The 17,917-nt window shown below is 32.3% G+C and overlaps 1 long non-coding RNA gene across 1 annotated transcript; it reads left to right on the forward strand.

The window, feature by feature from the left end:
* The first annotated feature begins 7,308 nt into the window (after positions 1-7,308).
* On the forward strand, positions 7,309-8,058 carry LOC138133581 (uncharacterized). The gene is made up of 2 exons (XR_011160423.1): positions 7,309-7,404; positions 7,482-8,058. It is a non-coding gene; the product is annotated as an uncharacterized lncRNA (long non-coding RNA).
* The last annotated feature ends 9,859 nt before the right edge of the window (positions 8,059-17,917 follow it).

Consider the following 17,917-nt stretch of genomic DNA (forward strand, 5'->3'; position numbering starts at 1 on the left):
ATCAACAAAACGTTAATTATTCATTAAATCATAACATCAAAAACTTGATCAAATTAATAGAGGATTAGAAAATTCAAAAAGGTGTGGTTCTCTTTAACAATACAATGTTGCATTTTATTGAAGTAAATTATGGAGATCCAAAAACCTGGATGAAGTATAAACATAATAAAAACAATTCTTAATAAATGTATGACATAGTTGTATTGATATTGTATTTTATTGGGCATGGGTCACTTGCGCGCCGCGGTCAGAAAAATCTACGGGTGGGCTTAATCCTACAGGACAGTTGCGCGCCAAGTAGTAATAGGCTTTTGGTCAGTAGCGCGCGGCGGTCAGTTTACCTGCGAATCGCACCTAGGTAACAGATTTATATAAAACACTGAAATGTTAGGGGAAATATTTATAATATTTCTTGCTATATTGGTAACAAACACTTTTTACAAAATCAAATCGGTAGATAGCATTATTCTTATTATTATTCTTACATGTAGAACTTAATTAAATTGGTTACATATTTGTAACGCTTCCTATACATATTTCGAAGTTTATTTATTGTATTTATCCACCCCCTGAAGATTTTCTCAAATTTCAGAATTCCACAAAACAACCCGACTTTACCTACAGATTTTACTACGAATGGCAAAATGAAAAGAAACATGTGCAGTGCAAAGGGCAATAAGTAGTCCTACCTGTTTAACGGTATAGCTGTATTTTATTATCTTAATCTCTCATTTGCCCGCAAGTGTCGTGTACCTTTTGGGGCCGTCAAACTTCTAGCAAAGGGTAAACTGACCGCGGCGCGCTACTGACCAACACCCATTTTATTATTTAAATAATTGTTACCTATGCTTTCTGCAATAGTATTAACGAAGACTGCGTTTCATTTGTTTTTTAATTGTTCTATATTCACTTATAAAATCTATACACTACTATACATAATACATAAATGATATTTTCCTTACTGTGCACATACAAATTTATAGTAAGTAAACTGATGCAAAATCTTTTCTATTAAAAAGAGATTATTACTCCTGCGTAATATCTAAATGTCTAAGCTAAAAACATCATATATGTACTTGTAATAAGTAGGAATATAGGCAATAAATAAGATTATTTGAAATACAAAATTTGTTGTTAAAAGTGCACGTACAAAGTTTGCTATTTTAGTTTAAAAAGTTGTTGTGACAATACGAGTAGCACTCTACTAAGTGCTGAATAAGCGACGGTAAAAATAAAACAATAAGATCGATAAGACAATAAGAGTGGTTTTTTGGTCTGAATATTCTTTTTACATATTTCATAGATAAATATGTATTAAAATGTTCACATTTTTTTTAGGATAAAAATTGACATTTTGATTTTACCTTATATATTTTGTGAAAAATATAATAAAATATCTGCATATTCTACATATTCTATAATTTGAGGCTACCTCTGTTGAATACATAATAATCATAATAATATTCCATTCCAAAAAAATTAACGTGAAATTTTAATCATAAAGTTTAATTTCTGCTCGAAGGAGTGATTTGACTTCAACAAAGTAAACTTTAAAGTATACTCGTAAAATGTTTCCCTCAAATCAGATTTAGTTAAGTTAGGTTTTGATGATACCAAAATTGTCACAATTTGGCTAGAAACTGTTTATTAGAATCACGCAGCATCTTAGTATTTACCTCACAAGTGAATTCCCAGTTAAGTAAAATACCTACATATACTGGGTGCCCCAAAATTCGCGAAACAACTTAGCAGTACGTTGTTAAGTAGTCATTAAAATATCAGGTAAAAATTAAAAAAAAAATCAATCTTCTTTTTTATAGAAGATATGGAGCTATTCGTTACACTAATGCCCGGTTTCTGGAACGGCCCGATAATTTAACGGCCGGTTAAATCAAGTGTTGCTATAAAAACACTAGAAAGTCACCAATCACATTACATGATTTTTGTATTTATCGGAGAATTAACTAACTGCCCCAATAAAATTGTTTCCAGAAACCAGGCCTAAATGTGGCAACATTTAAAAACATTTTACAGGGTTATTATAAATGATTGTAGTCGAAGCAGGCCATGCCCATGTTATGTCATTTTTTATGTGAAAGTGCGGTGATGAGAATTTTATTTTATTTTTTTTAAATTAAGGATTGAATCCAAAAACATTGAGTTGTTTTGCACCCAATTTAACTCCTGTGTGTGAACGGTGTTTACTCACTTATTCACATCATTTTGATGTTTTTTATATGGAGCGGCAACCATACATTTTACATTCAGTTTTACGCCTGCTTGGATTACAATCATTTATAATATTTCATTTTTGTTGTATCCATGAGAGAGAAAAATCAAAGTCATGTGCCGTATGGGATTTGAGGTAAAACCGACATAAAATTACTATGTACTTGAAAATGCTGGAAATAATGAAGAAACCTGATCACAATCGTTCGGAATTATTATGCTACTGGCTAGTAAAAGACAAATAGCCAAAATCTTTTTTAATATTTAAAAAAAACGAGACCAAAACTGCACCTTTTGAGTCCCCATATCAAATCTTAGAGGAATAGAATTTTTAATTATTTTTCTCATTATTTTTTAACATGACATGGTCCCATTGAAATGTTCCGCGAATTTTGGGGCACCCAGTGTATATGTATTCATTTTTTATAGATATTTATTTTTGCTAATATACCTATTTCTACACCGACTAAATATTACGTAAGTAATCAAAAATAAAATGTTTTGAAAAAAAAATTATACTTAAAGTTTTACTACCTACAAAGGTCTCTTGTACCTCGATTATACTTTTGTATATTATTATTTTTTGATTAGCTAAGAACACACAAATAAATAGTATACATATTATGCAACAAGATTTATAATTATTATTATATATAAACGAGTTGCATACTATACTTTTTCTACGAAACGTCAAATTACCACCAACTTGATATGTGTCCAAAAAATTCAAGTCGTGTTTAAAGAAACTTCGTATTTAATATGTTGAAAACGCCCAAATGGACTTCAAGTCGTGACTAATGAACAATCGTATTTAAAGTGACCTATTATATACTATTTATTAGTACTTAGAGAAAGAAGTCGAAAAAAACTATTTTTTTTTGTCTATAGCAATTTCGAGCACAAATGTTGAAACACCAGGGGATTAAGATATAATAGCTCATTTATAATTGTATACAAAGGAAATGTTTACAAAACGGAGATATTTATCTTTTGCATATTATTAAAATGAAGTAATAGAAAAAAATATTATCGTGGAATGTTCATGAAAATGGAAACTTTTCAAAATGACGTACTATCTGTTGCGACAGCCTGGAAGACATCTGAACCACAAAATGTGTCCCTGTTTGTCCTATTCTGTTCGGAAAGGTAACATCCATTACTGAATTGGAAGGTGCCGCCCTTTATGTCTTGCACGCCCCATAAAGTCGAACCAACCCCTGCTGCGTCTCTGTCCTCACCTAGGGCGAAAAGGAAGACGTCAAATATTTTGTCAGCAGTTGAAAGTTTCAATATTCGAAAAGGAATACTAAAATAAATTATTAGGGGGACAACTTTCTTTAGCCAGGTAAGTTTTCGGCATCACAATAAGCTACACTTGTTACCGGGTTGTCACATAGCTAAAAACAAAAGAGATTTTAAGTTAGATTATTTTTCTAGTGTTAACTTTAAAGAATTGCTGTATGTTTCGCCACACGTAACTCTGAATGACAATTTTTTTGCTAGCTGATCATTAAAACTGCGAAAACAATTAATGTTTCTTTACCAATCATCTTTTTATTAACCAGCTATTAGTGAAGAAATTTTCAGATACATAATCTACACACTGTTTGAATTCTGTGTACACAGATTAAAAAAAATATTGATAAACTCAAAGATGGGGCATAGACCACAAAAATAATAATTAAGAAGATTAATTTTCAAGTATGCTCCTATAATACAAAAATTTAACGTTGTAATACACTTTAACCTTGCTAATAATAGCATCGACTTAAAGGAATTGTCAGTATAAAAGTCATAAATCACTCCCCAGGCACTATTTACTCTTCGAGAAATTAATCTGAATTTTTGTAATTTTGATCTTCAGTATTAACCCACATTATGTTTTCTATCGGGAGAACATGCAAGCCACCCTCTAACATTTGTTTTTGCTAAATGTATAAATCGATCGACTTTACCCTAGATGAAGTGCATACATAAAATATATCTACAATGCGGTGTCAAATCAATCCACCTTGTGAAGTGTTTTGTGGGGGTAGCGGCTGCCTAATAATCCACCTTCCATTGATCTTATAATTGTTAAATCGTCTCATAGAACTCCGAACTTTTTTATATGCCCTCCGTACGTATTTCAATATTTAGTCTTATATCTATTTATATAAAAGCTAATAATAAAGTATATAGTAAGTTCACTGCAATAATAAAGAAGACATAAATATAAAACCCAAAATAAATGAGACCTAGAACTGGATGTAGCTACTGAAAAGGTACACTTGTTGAACTTACAGCAAAAAAGAGCATAATTACCTGTACTATTATTTTTCTAGTGTATTTTTTGGGATTAAGAAATTATCTTCTTTGAAAATACCAACAGGTCAGTGCTCATTGGGATAATGCGTATTTAAAAAAGTATATTTTTGATCATATAATTTTTAAAATATTTATTTTACTCTGTTTTAGATAACAATGCTAAGGATGTATTCGACAATTTCGTATTATTAAAATTATAAGGCGGAGTTAGGGTCAGTAGGCGGAGTCAAATGTAATATCAATGTCAATATCAATAAAAAAATAGCATTCAATAAATATCTACATTCTTTGCAATTTAGATTTAGAGATCGTCCTGGAGTGCCATCTAACATTCACTAGCAAAATTGATTGTAATACAACAACCACGACCTGCTGTATTATAACCGGCTTCTTCAAAAGTGTAGTTTGAGCGATCTCCGTAGAGCGCTAGTATACGCGCTTTTTGGGGATATTATTCATCTTAAGTTTTTGTCACCGAGAGTTTTTCTCGTTCAGATTATGGCCCCTACAACTAAAGTCCATTCATTTTGTATTGAACTTTTCAAGGTCAAATAATTTAAATTTTGGCACTGTAATTATGTTTTGTAAATAGTGACATGCATATAACCAACATAATGTGATTTAGCAATGCTCAATTCAACGTTTACGGTGTTTACCTGCATGTCACTATTTACAAAACATAATTACAAAGCCAAAAAATAAAATTATTTGACCTTGAAAAGTTCAATACAAAATGAATGGACTTTACGTTATGGTACCGATGGTACCGACATCGTGGTCCAAACGTGACATTTAAAAAGTAACTAGCAGTGTATAGTTGGTGGCATATATGTACAGTTGCGGCCCCTACAAACTCAGACACCGACTTTTGACACATTCTGCCAAATTCAAAAAAATTGTAATGTGTAAATTTGACTTTTATCCGGTATGGCAATGTCAGTGTCAGTTTTTTGTAAGTCAGAAGCGTGCACAATTTTTAAAATGCCTCAATTAAATTCAAATATCTGTGGACGGTGTACAACGCACAGTTCTGTCAATGCCGAGGAGACTCCAAAAGGTCATATTTGCCAACGGTGATACAATAAAATATTAACTGTATTGTATTTGAATTTTTCCATTTTTCAAATTTCTTATTATACGCCACTGACTTTCTTTCAGTTGTATTTTTATAAACTTCAATTTTGGGACCATCTTACACCGCCAACATTTTTTATTTGTCAGACTGTCTGAGTTTGTAGAGGCCGCAACTGTACATTAAAAAAATAATTTTAGTCCCTACAGTTGGTTGCAAAAAAAACGGGAACTGTCAGAATAAAATTGACACATTTTTACAATTGCCTCGTAATGTGAAACCTTCTTACGAGACATACTTAGGTTAGAATCATGATACTAAGACAACCAAGATATGCTCACGCGCATGATATCTTCTGTCTCTCTCTGTCTGGTGACGCAATCCCGTGACAAATTTTGTTCGGTCTTTGCTAAATACATGTGTTTTAGTTCGTTTTCTCCTCCGTTTACTGTGTTTTACAGTTGGTAAAAAAAAACGGGAACTGTCAGAATAAAATTGACACATTTTTACAATTTTTCCATAGTGTGAAACCTTCTTACGAGAGATAGGTTAGAATTAACGCCAAAATTTAATGTCATTTTTTAAAATTAAGCAAGCCATGAAAATCTGATTTTCTGTTGGTATTAAAGCTAAAGCTAGTGACTTTGACTTTCAAAGTTGCTTGCTCTGCGCGAACCTGATTTGACTAATTTTTCAGTTTTTGTCCATTTTAACATTGCTGATTTCAAAAGCAATGTTACGTCTTTTTACTGATTAAATTAAAGTAATTCTTATTTGTTTTTGTCGTTGTATTTTTACCAAGTAAAGATTTATTGGACATGACCTTCATAAATGTGACATTTGTAATGTAACTAAATTAAAGGTGCTTTTACAAATGCACAGCTCACTTGATGAACATTTATATGAAATCAATTATAGGTATTGTCAAGTAGACAATTAATTGACAAACGGACAAAATCAAATTTACATTAGGAAAATTTTCGTTTTTCAGTGTGAATATGTTATTTTTTATTATTTTGTTCATTTGTGATTGTGTTTTGGTTTCTTTGATATAGTTGGATAAACAATGGTTTCCTGTGCAGTGACGGGTTGCAAACTCCGTCCAGCGAGAGATTGGGAGAGTTTAAATTGTAGGCTTGTAACCCAACACTACAAAATGCACTAGAATACAATACAAACAAATTTAATAAAATAAATTATTGTGGTGGTACCTTTGAAATAATTTCGCGGGCATTGTAATCCTACGCCAATTTATGCTGTCACAGCAAATTGTCAAATTTCAGCTGTTGTCGTTGCCGCTGTCATTTTGAATCATCAACACCGTGTGTGGTTTATTTGCTCTTTCGTCTTCAAGTGAGGTATTTTGTTGTGTTTAAAACTTCTTAATTATCTGGGATAAGTTAGTTTGTTCGTTTGTATTGACTAAGTTCTATATTGTTAACCTCCGAGTAATGTGTGTTTTGTTCGTTATTTCTTGCTTAACTATTTTTTTGTGGTGTTTAAACTTTCCAAGTTTTTAAGATTAGTTAGTTTGTTGTTTTAGTTTGTTTCGGTTCTATAAGTTCCCTAGTGTTTATCTTCGAGTGCCGATTTTAAGTGACATTTCTATTTATAAACATGAATCCCTTTAGTGATATCACGAACAATATCTAGACTGATGCAAAGGTATGAAGATAATATTTTTAATTTAATTATATTGAGAGGATGATGCAAGTGCTTATTCATTTTTCATAAATGAAAAACTTACAACTGAAAGTCCACTGGAGGTTGCTTTTCATACCTTATAACACAAAATGGTATTATATCATAATTTTATTGACATCATCATTGATTAGGTCAGATTAGTCAAGGGTTAACAGTATTTTTCTTAAAGGTCACTGCGAGATGCTTAGGAAACACAGTGTCAAAGTGTAAAGATGGTCCAACTAAAACATCATCAAGAAAGTTGACGAGGCAGCAACCCAGAAGAGTTACAGCAGACTTGCATTGCAATATTAAGCAAGAAGTTCATCTTGTACTCAATGATATGATGCAGAGCAGTAAGACAAGGGTTGTGTACTGTAAAGCTAGTTTTTTTTCAATGAAATATTTCTTTTTTAAATTTTCAGTCTTCTACCGCCACAGGCTCTTCTTATGTTTATTCAATAAGTAAAGTTAATATTCTAGAATATATTTTAATATGTCAAATTGAATTCGGACTGGCGCACGATAGTCGGTCATTCAGACAAATGTCTGCAGGAAGTCTCAGGATTTAATTTAAATTAACCTTGACCATTTTTGTTTTATGTTTATATTACGTATTATGTCTTATGCATACTCGAGCAGCACTGTCCATAATTTTGTGTAAGTCAGAAATTTAATTTGAAATTAACCAGTTACTGCAGGTGAAAACAAGAACGTATTTGATTTTATTTATTTGAAAAATTAAATACAGGCGTCCTTCAACCCAAGGAATTGTTTTATTTTAACTCCTAGCCCCCTGAGAAATTCCCCATATTTTGCTTCACGAACTGATCTTCCGCTATTTTGAACACAACAATTTCGTAGACATTTCACGACCAGCAAAATTAAGTCGTTTGATTTCGCATTGATATAAAGTTGATATATAAACGATCTTGTTTTACTTTTAAATATTCTTGAGGCAAGTAGTTATCAAGAGTACACGTCTTCGTGTAAAATACTGCAACTGTAATATTTTCATTCATTTTATCTCTTATTCGTTAAGGTACTTCATTAATTAGAGGATAATTTCAGGGCAAAAAATGTTACTGCTTGAAGGATATATTTCAAATTTTACGCGCGCTAGGTACTACTTTCTCTGCGTAGAATTTAGTGATTTTTATGTCAACCAATCTCTCGCTGGACAAACTATACCAGTAACAATAATAAAAAAAGTAAACGCTATTTGTCTAGTTACCGATACATTAGTTTTCCAATTTGAATAATTTAGCAAGAAACGTCGACTTAAGGAGGTTGAGGCGTTACACAATAATAATGGAATAAATCTAATTTTTTTTTTCAATAGATTATTTCATTACACAATTTTTTGTGATAAATCCAAGGTCATTAGGAAGCTTATTAGGTAATAAATGCAATAAAACTGTTACATGTCATTTTCTACATGTTGAATGACAAATATTTTTTTCTAACAAATGAACAAATAATATCAGCAGTACAAATATTAACTATGTTAGACATTGATATTTCCCGATTATTTTAAAGTTTCTTCCAATTCGGTTAGGAAGCTTTTAATTAACGAAAAAAAAATTAAACATGACTACGTTCATTTGAGTTATAGGCTACGATTTTTTAATATATTAAACTACACAGTTTAGATGTTTCTATTTTTTTAAATTATTTACTTCAATAATTTTTCAAAAATCGTAAATTTTACTTTTCATATTTTTTCTTTAAGTTTGCACAAAACATCCAAAAGTTAATCCATCACCTTTAAATAATTAAATAAAATAAAATTATTGATTTATAATAATAAAAAAATGATATATCCCGCCTCAACCTCCTTAATTGATGAAGCAAAAAACCTATTTTTTAGATGTAAGATGTATTTTAAAATAAGAATTCTTAATAGAAATATTAAAGAAGTCTCCAACATGCAAAAGCGCAAAATGACAAAAATTGTCAAATAAAAATATACCTATGTATTTACAAAAATTATTTACAGTTAAATTTTTTTATATTCCTTACATTATTTATCTATTCTGTACTGTGCAAATGAAAATAAAGTAGTAAGTATTTCAAATACACAAAAATATCTTATATTACCGAAGTCGACTAAATTCTTTTATTAAGATAAAAATTTGTTTTATTCTATAAATAACAGTTGAATCACAACGAAAGTTTCAGTAACTTTAATTAAAACAGAAATACATACATCAAAACACTGCCAAAAATATCGCTATACATCGTCCGCGACTCAAAAAAAACCTCGTAACTCCCAAAACATCCCAACATGACATCGTTACACATTTGCGTTTTTTTTTCTAGCAAGCAAAACTTGAAAATCAGTTTATTACCAATTACTTACATTATCCTTTTTAAAATAAATGTGTTAATAGTTGTTACTTTCATCCGATTATTAATAATAAACATACAATGACAAAAAGTTGTATCCTGTAAAAATTTGCGTACGGGAGTTACGAGATTTTCTTGAGTCGCCGAAGACATTCTTGTCACGCGGTGACGTCATGCGCGAGTTGGTTCAAAACTCGTCGCGTAACTGATCATATCTGGTTGTCTTAGTATCACGGGTTAGAATTATGATCAAAATTCAATAACAAATGAACAAAACCGAATTTACATTAGGAAAATATTTTTTCCCGTAGCCTTTTTCCGTTTTTTTCTGCAACCAACTGTACAACTACGGTGCATGTAAATAAATCAATTGTATGTAAATAAATTAATAAATCAACACTTACCTGGCATGTTCTTACTTAACCCTCCACCACCCGGCGGCACGGCAATTTTGCCGGAATTCATACACTGTTACGGATATTATTATCAAGTAATAGTGCAATGGTAATCAACATAATTACCGACGTCTCGCCTCCACATTTTGACTTTGTTGTGTTTTATGACATGAGTATAATAATATACCTTTTTGAATTTCAACTACCAATGTGTTACCTAAATCCAGAATTTTAAAATTTTTAAAAAGAGATTGCGGTAATATTCCCGTTGCTGAATTATAAGTGGTAAAATCGAAATTTTTTCTAAACACCAAAGATTTCTCATATCAATGGAGAGCTCTAAATATTTATTAATTTTTGTGTTATATGTATTATGTGAATTTGGAACAGTTATATCTAAAAGATATGCTTGCTTTTGTTGTTTATTTATTATTGTTTTATATTTTATATTTGTTTTTTTGTTATATTAAATTTGTTTCTGTAAGTTCCTTAAGTGGTCTTATTAGTTCTAACCACTTAGCACGACGCTGAGGAATTTTCGGGATTCTGTATAAGGTAAATCCTTTCTCATTTCTATTTTTACAACTAGTAGTGAAACAACTGGGCATTTTTATTTACAATGAGTGGTTTTATTCCAATAATTATTTTACAATGCAATGACAGTATGAAGTGACAGAACAAGTAATCAAATTTAAATCATAACTGCCTTTATTGATGACATAGTGACTTCAGCGCTACCAACCATATTCTGGGCAAGCAATTTTGTGGATTACACGTCCAGAAAATGTTTTTCGTGCCTCTGGGCGGAATTTGGTAAATTACAGATCTCGAAATCGTCCAGAAACACATGCATTGCCGGCCTAGTCCGGCTAAAAGTAGGGATTTCGAGTTGTCATCGGTTTCGGTTGGCATTTGTTATCAGAATTCTATCAAACGTCAATGTTTGTTCTGTGGATGGCTCGTTAAAAATGTTTTTCTATTTATAACAACGTACAAACTACAAAGAAGCAATATTTAACTAAAATTAATTAATTAAAATTACGTTTCGAGCCACTTCTTGAATATGGGCTAGTGTATTTATTACAACAAATGTTTCAGGAAAATGTCAAAAACAAAACAAATTAATTAAATTTAATAAATGTCAGGAAACAAGAGAGATGTTGATTTTAAAATTTAAGTGTTTAAATGTAGGTAAGTGTTGCCAACACAAAAAAGTCCCTAATACCAATTATTAAAACAAGTGCTTTAACTTCCATTTAACAAAAATCCGCAGAAGTCGGCACGAAAAATTTTGTGTATCACACGTCCAGAAACTGTTTTGCGACCATTCGTACTTGCAATACTCGTCTATCGACTCGTATTGCAAACCGTACTCATGCTCGCAAACGTGCAGTTTCTGGCCTTGTGATACAAATAACTATTTTTTACTCTTATTTCTTATCTACAATCAAGAAACACATTATTATTTTTTGCTGTGCTTTTATTCACGTGTCTAGTACTACAGCGTGATCATTGATCAACAATGACTGAGTCTGTTGACAATGAAACAATTGAAAACTACAGGTGTTTTTTGTCTCGTAATTCGCACTCACTGAATTTTTTAACTTGAGACGACATTAAAAACATTTTTGGTTATGCCGGTTATGTTTATGCTATTACAAAAATGAACCTTTGATGTTAAATTTCAAATTTGCCAAATTTCATTGTTACCAACAGACTCAGTCATTCTTGATCACACCGTAGTATCAGAGATAAGATAACTAGTTTTAAGAAACGTTTGCTCTATTGTCACGATGACTCGCTGTATGTTTTAAGATAGTGGTAGATATACTGGATTCCAGTTGATTATAAATGTAATAGTCAGCCATTTACTTGGGCCAAATACGGAAAAACAATTCTATCAAATACTAATATGTAATTTATTTCTTTTTGGACCAAATGCTTCTTTGTCACTTTGTTCTTAATTTAACCTTTTTGTTTCAATTTTAATTAGTTAGGTATTCAATAACAAAATGTTGAACAGGCTGTTTCATATAGCTACTTGACGAAAAAATTAAGTTTTGAATAATTTTGGTCAACGTAGATATCTAAGCCTACTATCGTGTCAAAAATAAATTACTCCCTAGGATTTAGGGATATTCGTTACTAGGTTGCCATAAATTTGGTTAGGTTGGAGGCAGTGGCGACTCGTGGTGTTTGTGCTCGAAGAGGCCAGTCAAAATGTGAGAGATATTTATTTATGCGCTGTAAAAAAATTGTTTTTTGAGGGGTGTACATTTATTTAAAAAATTAGCACAAATACGAGGCGTTTAAATGAATTACATCGTAAAATTGACAAATTTATTATTGCATAATCTCCAAAATAAATATTTAAACGACTGTAGCTGAGATTGTCTAATTTAAGGCGTACCGATGAGTCTGATTGTCAAATATTGAGCGGATAAAGCCCTTAGGCAAAAACCAAGTCTTACAACCGACTGAAATTTTTTACTCATTGTTGAAGGACGAGATGCTATTGGCCGAAATGTAAATGAATAAAATAGTCAGATGTCAGATGAAAACAACAAACACGGCCAGCAAAACAATTTATTTCGTTCGGAACTTCTCGTTAGCTAAAAACATTTCTCATACCTCGATTCACAAAATGATCTGTTAATTCTGTTATGTTTACTGTTTAATATCACAAGAGAATCCAATTTTGGTTGGGGTTTTTTCATAAGACAACGAATTAAAATGATGAATCAACAAAAAACCTACTAAATCGGGATGATGTAAGAAGTTTATTACTGTCACTTCCATTTTTGAAATTATCGAATTGCAAAATTAAATCTTAACCGCTTACCCCACCTTTGAGATAGCAAGCAAACACAGAATTGTTTCAACTCAGCGAAATGCGTAGGGAAGCGTGCACTTTTCCGTTAATGTTTAATTTCAGCGCCGGGTGTTTTCTGATTGGCTTGAGGCCGGCCGCCGATGACGCTAACATTTCTTAATTTTCAACTGGCTGTTAGACTGCATTTCAACGAGAGGTATACAGGCGTGGCTACAGAGATCCGCCAGATGTAGGGGAAAGGCGACCCAAAATCCAGTGCATTGGCGTAGTCCAACCGGAAGTTGTATGACATAAAAAATAAGACGGTAAAGAACAATAACCTGGCTGTGATTTGCGACAAAATGGCGATAAATCAGCTGTTGAAATGAAATTCCCTAAAAAGTACAAACTAACGCCGCTACTGTCTAGGTAAGCCACGCCACCGTAGACCGAAACAGATTTCTGCGCAAGTTTATAGACGTGTACCTCTCGTTGAAAAGCACTCTAACACAGACCCGTCCGTTCAAGAGCAAATTTGAAGTTAACACGTGCAATAAGCTGGAGCGGCCCGAGTGCTCTCGGCCTCCGTTTGCGGGTTGCGTGAATGCGTGCACATCGTGGAGGGAGAAAAGACTGGAGATGGCACTAATTCAAATAAGTGTACCGGCCCGCGAAAACTACAGAGTCATAAAAGGTTTCTGAATATAGACGCTAGGCCAATGGCTTCCTTCGCTTTCCTTCCAGGCGCATTGTGCTTCTTTATCTAGCGCATTGTGGACTGGGTCATAAAAGGTTGTTGCACGTGCTTTTAGAGGGTTCGGATTTTTAACATGGGAAGCATAGGAAATACCATCTCCAGTCTTTTCTCCCTCCACGGTGCACATTCATTTTTAGACCCAGCTGATTTTACCATTCATTAATTTATTAATTACAAAATTTATTAATAATAATCAACGAGCTAACAAAAAAGTGCCATATTCTTATACAGGTGTCCCAACAATGGCGCACTTCGGATGCACTACGGTGTACAAGGGATTACCATAAACGTGAGAAAAATGTTAAAAAAATTCTATTGGACTTATTTGCTGATTTGGCGGTCTTTGAAAGTGGCACTTAACAGGTCAATTATGTCGAAATAAATGTATTAAATTGTCATGACAGCTACCTCTAATCGTACATATTATCACAAAGTACAAGATCACTCACTACCAATATCTAATCCTGCATAATAGAGAATTTAGAAGCTTTGGAAATTGAAAAAATTATTTTAAATCCACTACGGTAATATACCAAGGTAATGATGTACGAATATATCTTTGTTTACATTGTATTATCGTTAATAATAAATACATTTTTTTCCATATTTTTTTCATGTACTATTCCGGACACGGAATCTTGGCCAACATTTTTTTGACATTTCTAAAAAATGATGTAAACCAATCATTAGCGTCATTAATAAATGACAATTATTAAAAATAATTTTGAAAGTTTTTATTCTGACATCAAAAAAGCAAGGAAATGCCATTATCGAGTCAAAAGTTGGGTTATATTCAATAAAGGCCAGTTCACACATATTTGTCAGTTAAATGTCAGTTATGGCCAAGATTCCGTGTCCGGAATAGTACATTTAAACATCCTCGATCAGGTAGTAAGTAGTGAGTGCGCCATTTTCGGGACAGCCTGTATATGTATGTAGGTATATTTTATTATTTTCGTTATTACATGTATCATGTATATTGACTTTTTGTATCCCACTTCTACCCGGCGGCACGGCAATTTTGCCGGAGTACATACACTAATACGGATAATACTATCAAGTAATAGTGCAGTGCTTATCAACATAATTACCGGCGTCTCGCCTCCACATTTTGACTTTTTTGTGTTTTATGTTCTGTGTCAATGTTAAGGAATTTCCTCACAATATGACATGAGTATTATAATATACCTTTTTGAATTTCAATTTCATGTGTTCTCTAAATCCAAAATTTTTAAATTTTTAAAAAGAGATTGCGGTACTATTCCTGTTGCTGAAATTATAAATGGTAAAATCGAATTTTTTTCTAAACACCAAAGATTTCTCATAGCAACGGAGAGTTCTAATATCTATTAATTTTTGTATTATATGTCTGTGTTATATTGTGTGAATTTGGAACAGCTATATCTAAAAGATATGCTTGCTTTTGTTGTTTATTTAAAATAATAATGTCTGGTCTGTTATGCTGAATATGAATGTCAGTTAAATCTGTACGATCAAAATATAATTTGTAATTGTCATTTTCCAAACAACTTTCCGGTTTATAAATATAATGTGGTTGTGTATCCTTTAATAAGTTGAATTTAACTGCTAAATTCGTGTGTATAATTTTTGCGAATATATCATGACGTTTTTTATATTCGCTTTGAGCCAAAACGGTGCAAGAAGAAATGATGTGTTCAATGGTTTCCCCTTCAGTTCCGCAAATCCTACATTTGACTTATTATTATTATTGTATTCTTTTTTATTTTGTAATTTGTACTTCTACAATATTCAGGGAGGCCCGGCCTCCCCTGCCTCCATTGAGAAGCCGCCACTGGTTGGACTACGTGGTTTCTGATGACAAACAAAAGATATCGTGACCGAGGCAGCAAATTCCTTGTAACGGTTTGCATATGACTGTATTTCTCGCTAAGTGAGTAGACAATCAATTTTGGTTTCTGGCGGCATATTTAGTTGGACTTAATCTCTCAATTCATAGTAACCAACATTAGGCATTCAAAATTACTTTTGAAAATTCTACTTACACACAACATGGAAAACGTTATTTCCCTGGCTAAAAGTTTAAATTCTAGGGAGTAATCTATTTTTGACACGATTATAATGTTTATCATAATAACCAGTAAACAACTATAAAGGGTTGCGATTATGTATGGAACCGGCTCCGTCCTGCTAAAATGGTTTAAGCTAGAACCCTGAAATTTTAAATGTGCTTAGGACTCATTAAAAGCTACTTATCAAATTAAAAACAAAGAAAAATATCCATAAGTTTTCAAAATACAAAGCCAACTTGATTTTTTTAAATGGGAACATGGGTTAAATGGGGGTTAATTAAAAAAGTTTTTTTTTAATTAATTGATATGTGTAATAGGTTTAGTGATTTGTTCGACAGAATCTTAGAAAAAAATTAAAACTTAATTAAAATAAAATGAAAACACGTCATTTCAGATCCGTCAAAAATTAGTGAAAACCAAACCTATGGCACTAGAGAATATCGCAATTCGATTATTTCATTTCTCATTGAAATATCTGATTGAAAATATTAAAATTTTGTAAATAAGAGGAGTACTATTGCGACCAATACTGGTACAGCATGTTCGTGTAGACAGTTCCAAAACTCAAATTTTGATTGGGTTTTGGAAGTGTCTATAGTAACATACTGTACTAGTATTCTTTGCCCGCGACTGTACCTAGTTGGGTACATAAAGGGCCCCACAGACTGCGTTTTTGTTCGACGGTTTTGTTCGACGAGCAAGTCTGTTCGAACAAAAACGAAGCAAATCTGAAGTGTGTGTCTGGAAAACCGTCGTTTTTGCTCGCGAACAAAAATGAAGAAAATTATCAGGTTTACCCTGATTATGTCTGTCGAACTTGTTCGACAGACTTGTCAGTTCGAGCAAATCTGAAGTGTGTGCAGTGAACGGTTTTAAAAAACGTCTGTTTTTGCAGTGGTGTAGTACCAAATAATAAAACCAGATTTTGGCGATTTGTATTTCGCGACAAATTATTGTTTGAAAATAACAGATTTTCGCCAGATTAACAGAAAGTTCTTACTGGAATTTATAGAACTCTTCGCAGTCTTCCTTAAGGGCCCCTCATAGTGCGTTTTTGTTAGACGGTTTTGTTCGACAAACAAGTCTGTTCGAACAAAAACGACGAACACGAGTTGCACACACACTTCAGCTTTATTTAAAGGTTTTAATGAGTAAATAAATATCAAGCTATATTTGTATGCAGTGGCGGCGGCATTAGCTATAAAAGCATATATTTTCCATAAACACGGAAGACTGCGAAGAGTTCTATAAATTCCAGTAAGAACTTTCTGTTAATCTGGCGAAAATCCGTCATTTTCAAACAATAATTTGTCGCGAAATACAAATCGCCAAAATCTGGTTTTATTATTTGGTACTACACCACTGCAAAAACCGACGTTTTTTAAAACCGTTCACCGCACACACTTCAGATTTGCTCGAATTGACAAGTCTGTCGAACAAGTTCGACGGACATAATCAGGGTAAATCTAATAATTTTCCTCATTTTTGTTCGCGAGCAAAAACGACGGTTTTCCAGACACACACTTCAGATTTGCATCGTTGCGTTTTGTTCGTCGAACAAAACCGTCGAACAAAAACGCAGTCTGTGGGGCCCTTTAAGTTTGATATTTGAAACTTTGGCATTCAATTAGGTATCCAGTAATTATTGTTTTCTAAGTTTTTTGCTCTTAAAATTTGATATCGTGTCACACAGAATAAATGCTTTCAATGAAGCCAAAATGACAAAACTTAAAGAAGCAACGAATATTTAATAAAATGTTTCAATTAATATTTGAACAATAGGTATGTGTCAAATTTATTAATTTTTTTTTAAGATTCTATCGAAGAAATCACCAAACCTATTGTATCATTTAATTCTAAAAAAATAAGTTTTTTAAGGATCTCCATTTAATTCATGTTCCCATTTAAAAAAAAAACATGTTGACTTTGTATTTTAAAAACTTATGGGTAAAAAAATATTTTAAAACATTTACAAAGTAGCTTTCAATGAGTTCTAAGTCTATTTAAAATTTCAGGGTTCTAGCTTCAACCGTTTTAGCAGGACGGAGCCGATTCCATACATAATCGCAATGCTGTATATGAAACAATAAAGGCACAAAGCCAAACATTTTATTGAAATAATGAAACTTGGACCAAATCTCAATTTATTTCAAGCAGCTGCAGAAGCTGTTTTCAATCTCTAGTTCAATTAAAATCGAAGGAAAAGTACGAAAAATGTTATGGAATTTTCAATCAGTGGTGAAAAGATAACGTTGCTAACTG

The sequence above is a fragment of the Tenebrio molitor genome, chromosome 6, assembly GCF_963966145.1.
Source record: "Tenebrio molitor chromosome 6, icTenMoli1.1, whole genome shotgun sequence".
Classification (NCBI taxonomy): Eukaryota; Metazoa; Arthropoda; class Insecta; order Coleoptera; family Tenebrionidae; genus Tenebrio; species Tenebrio molitor.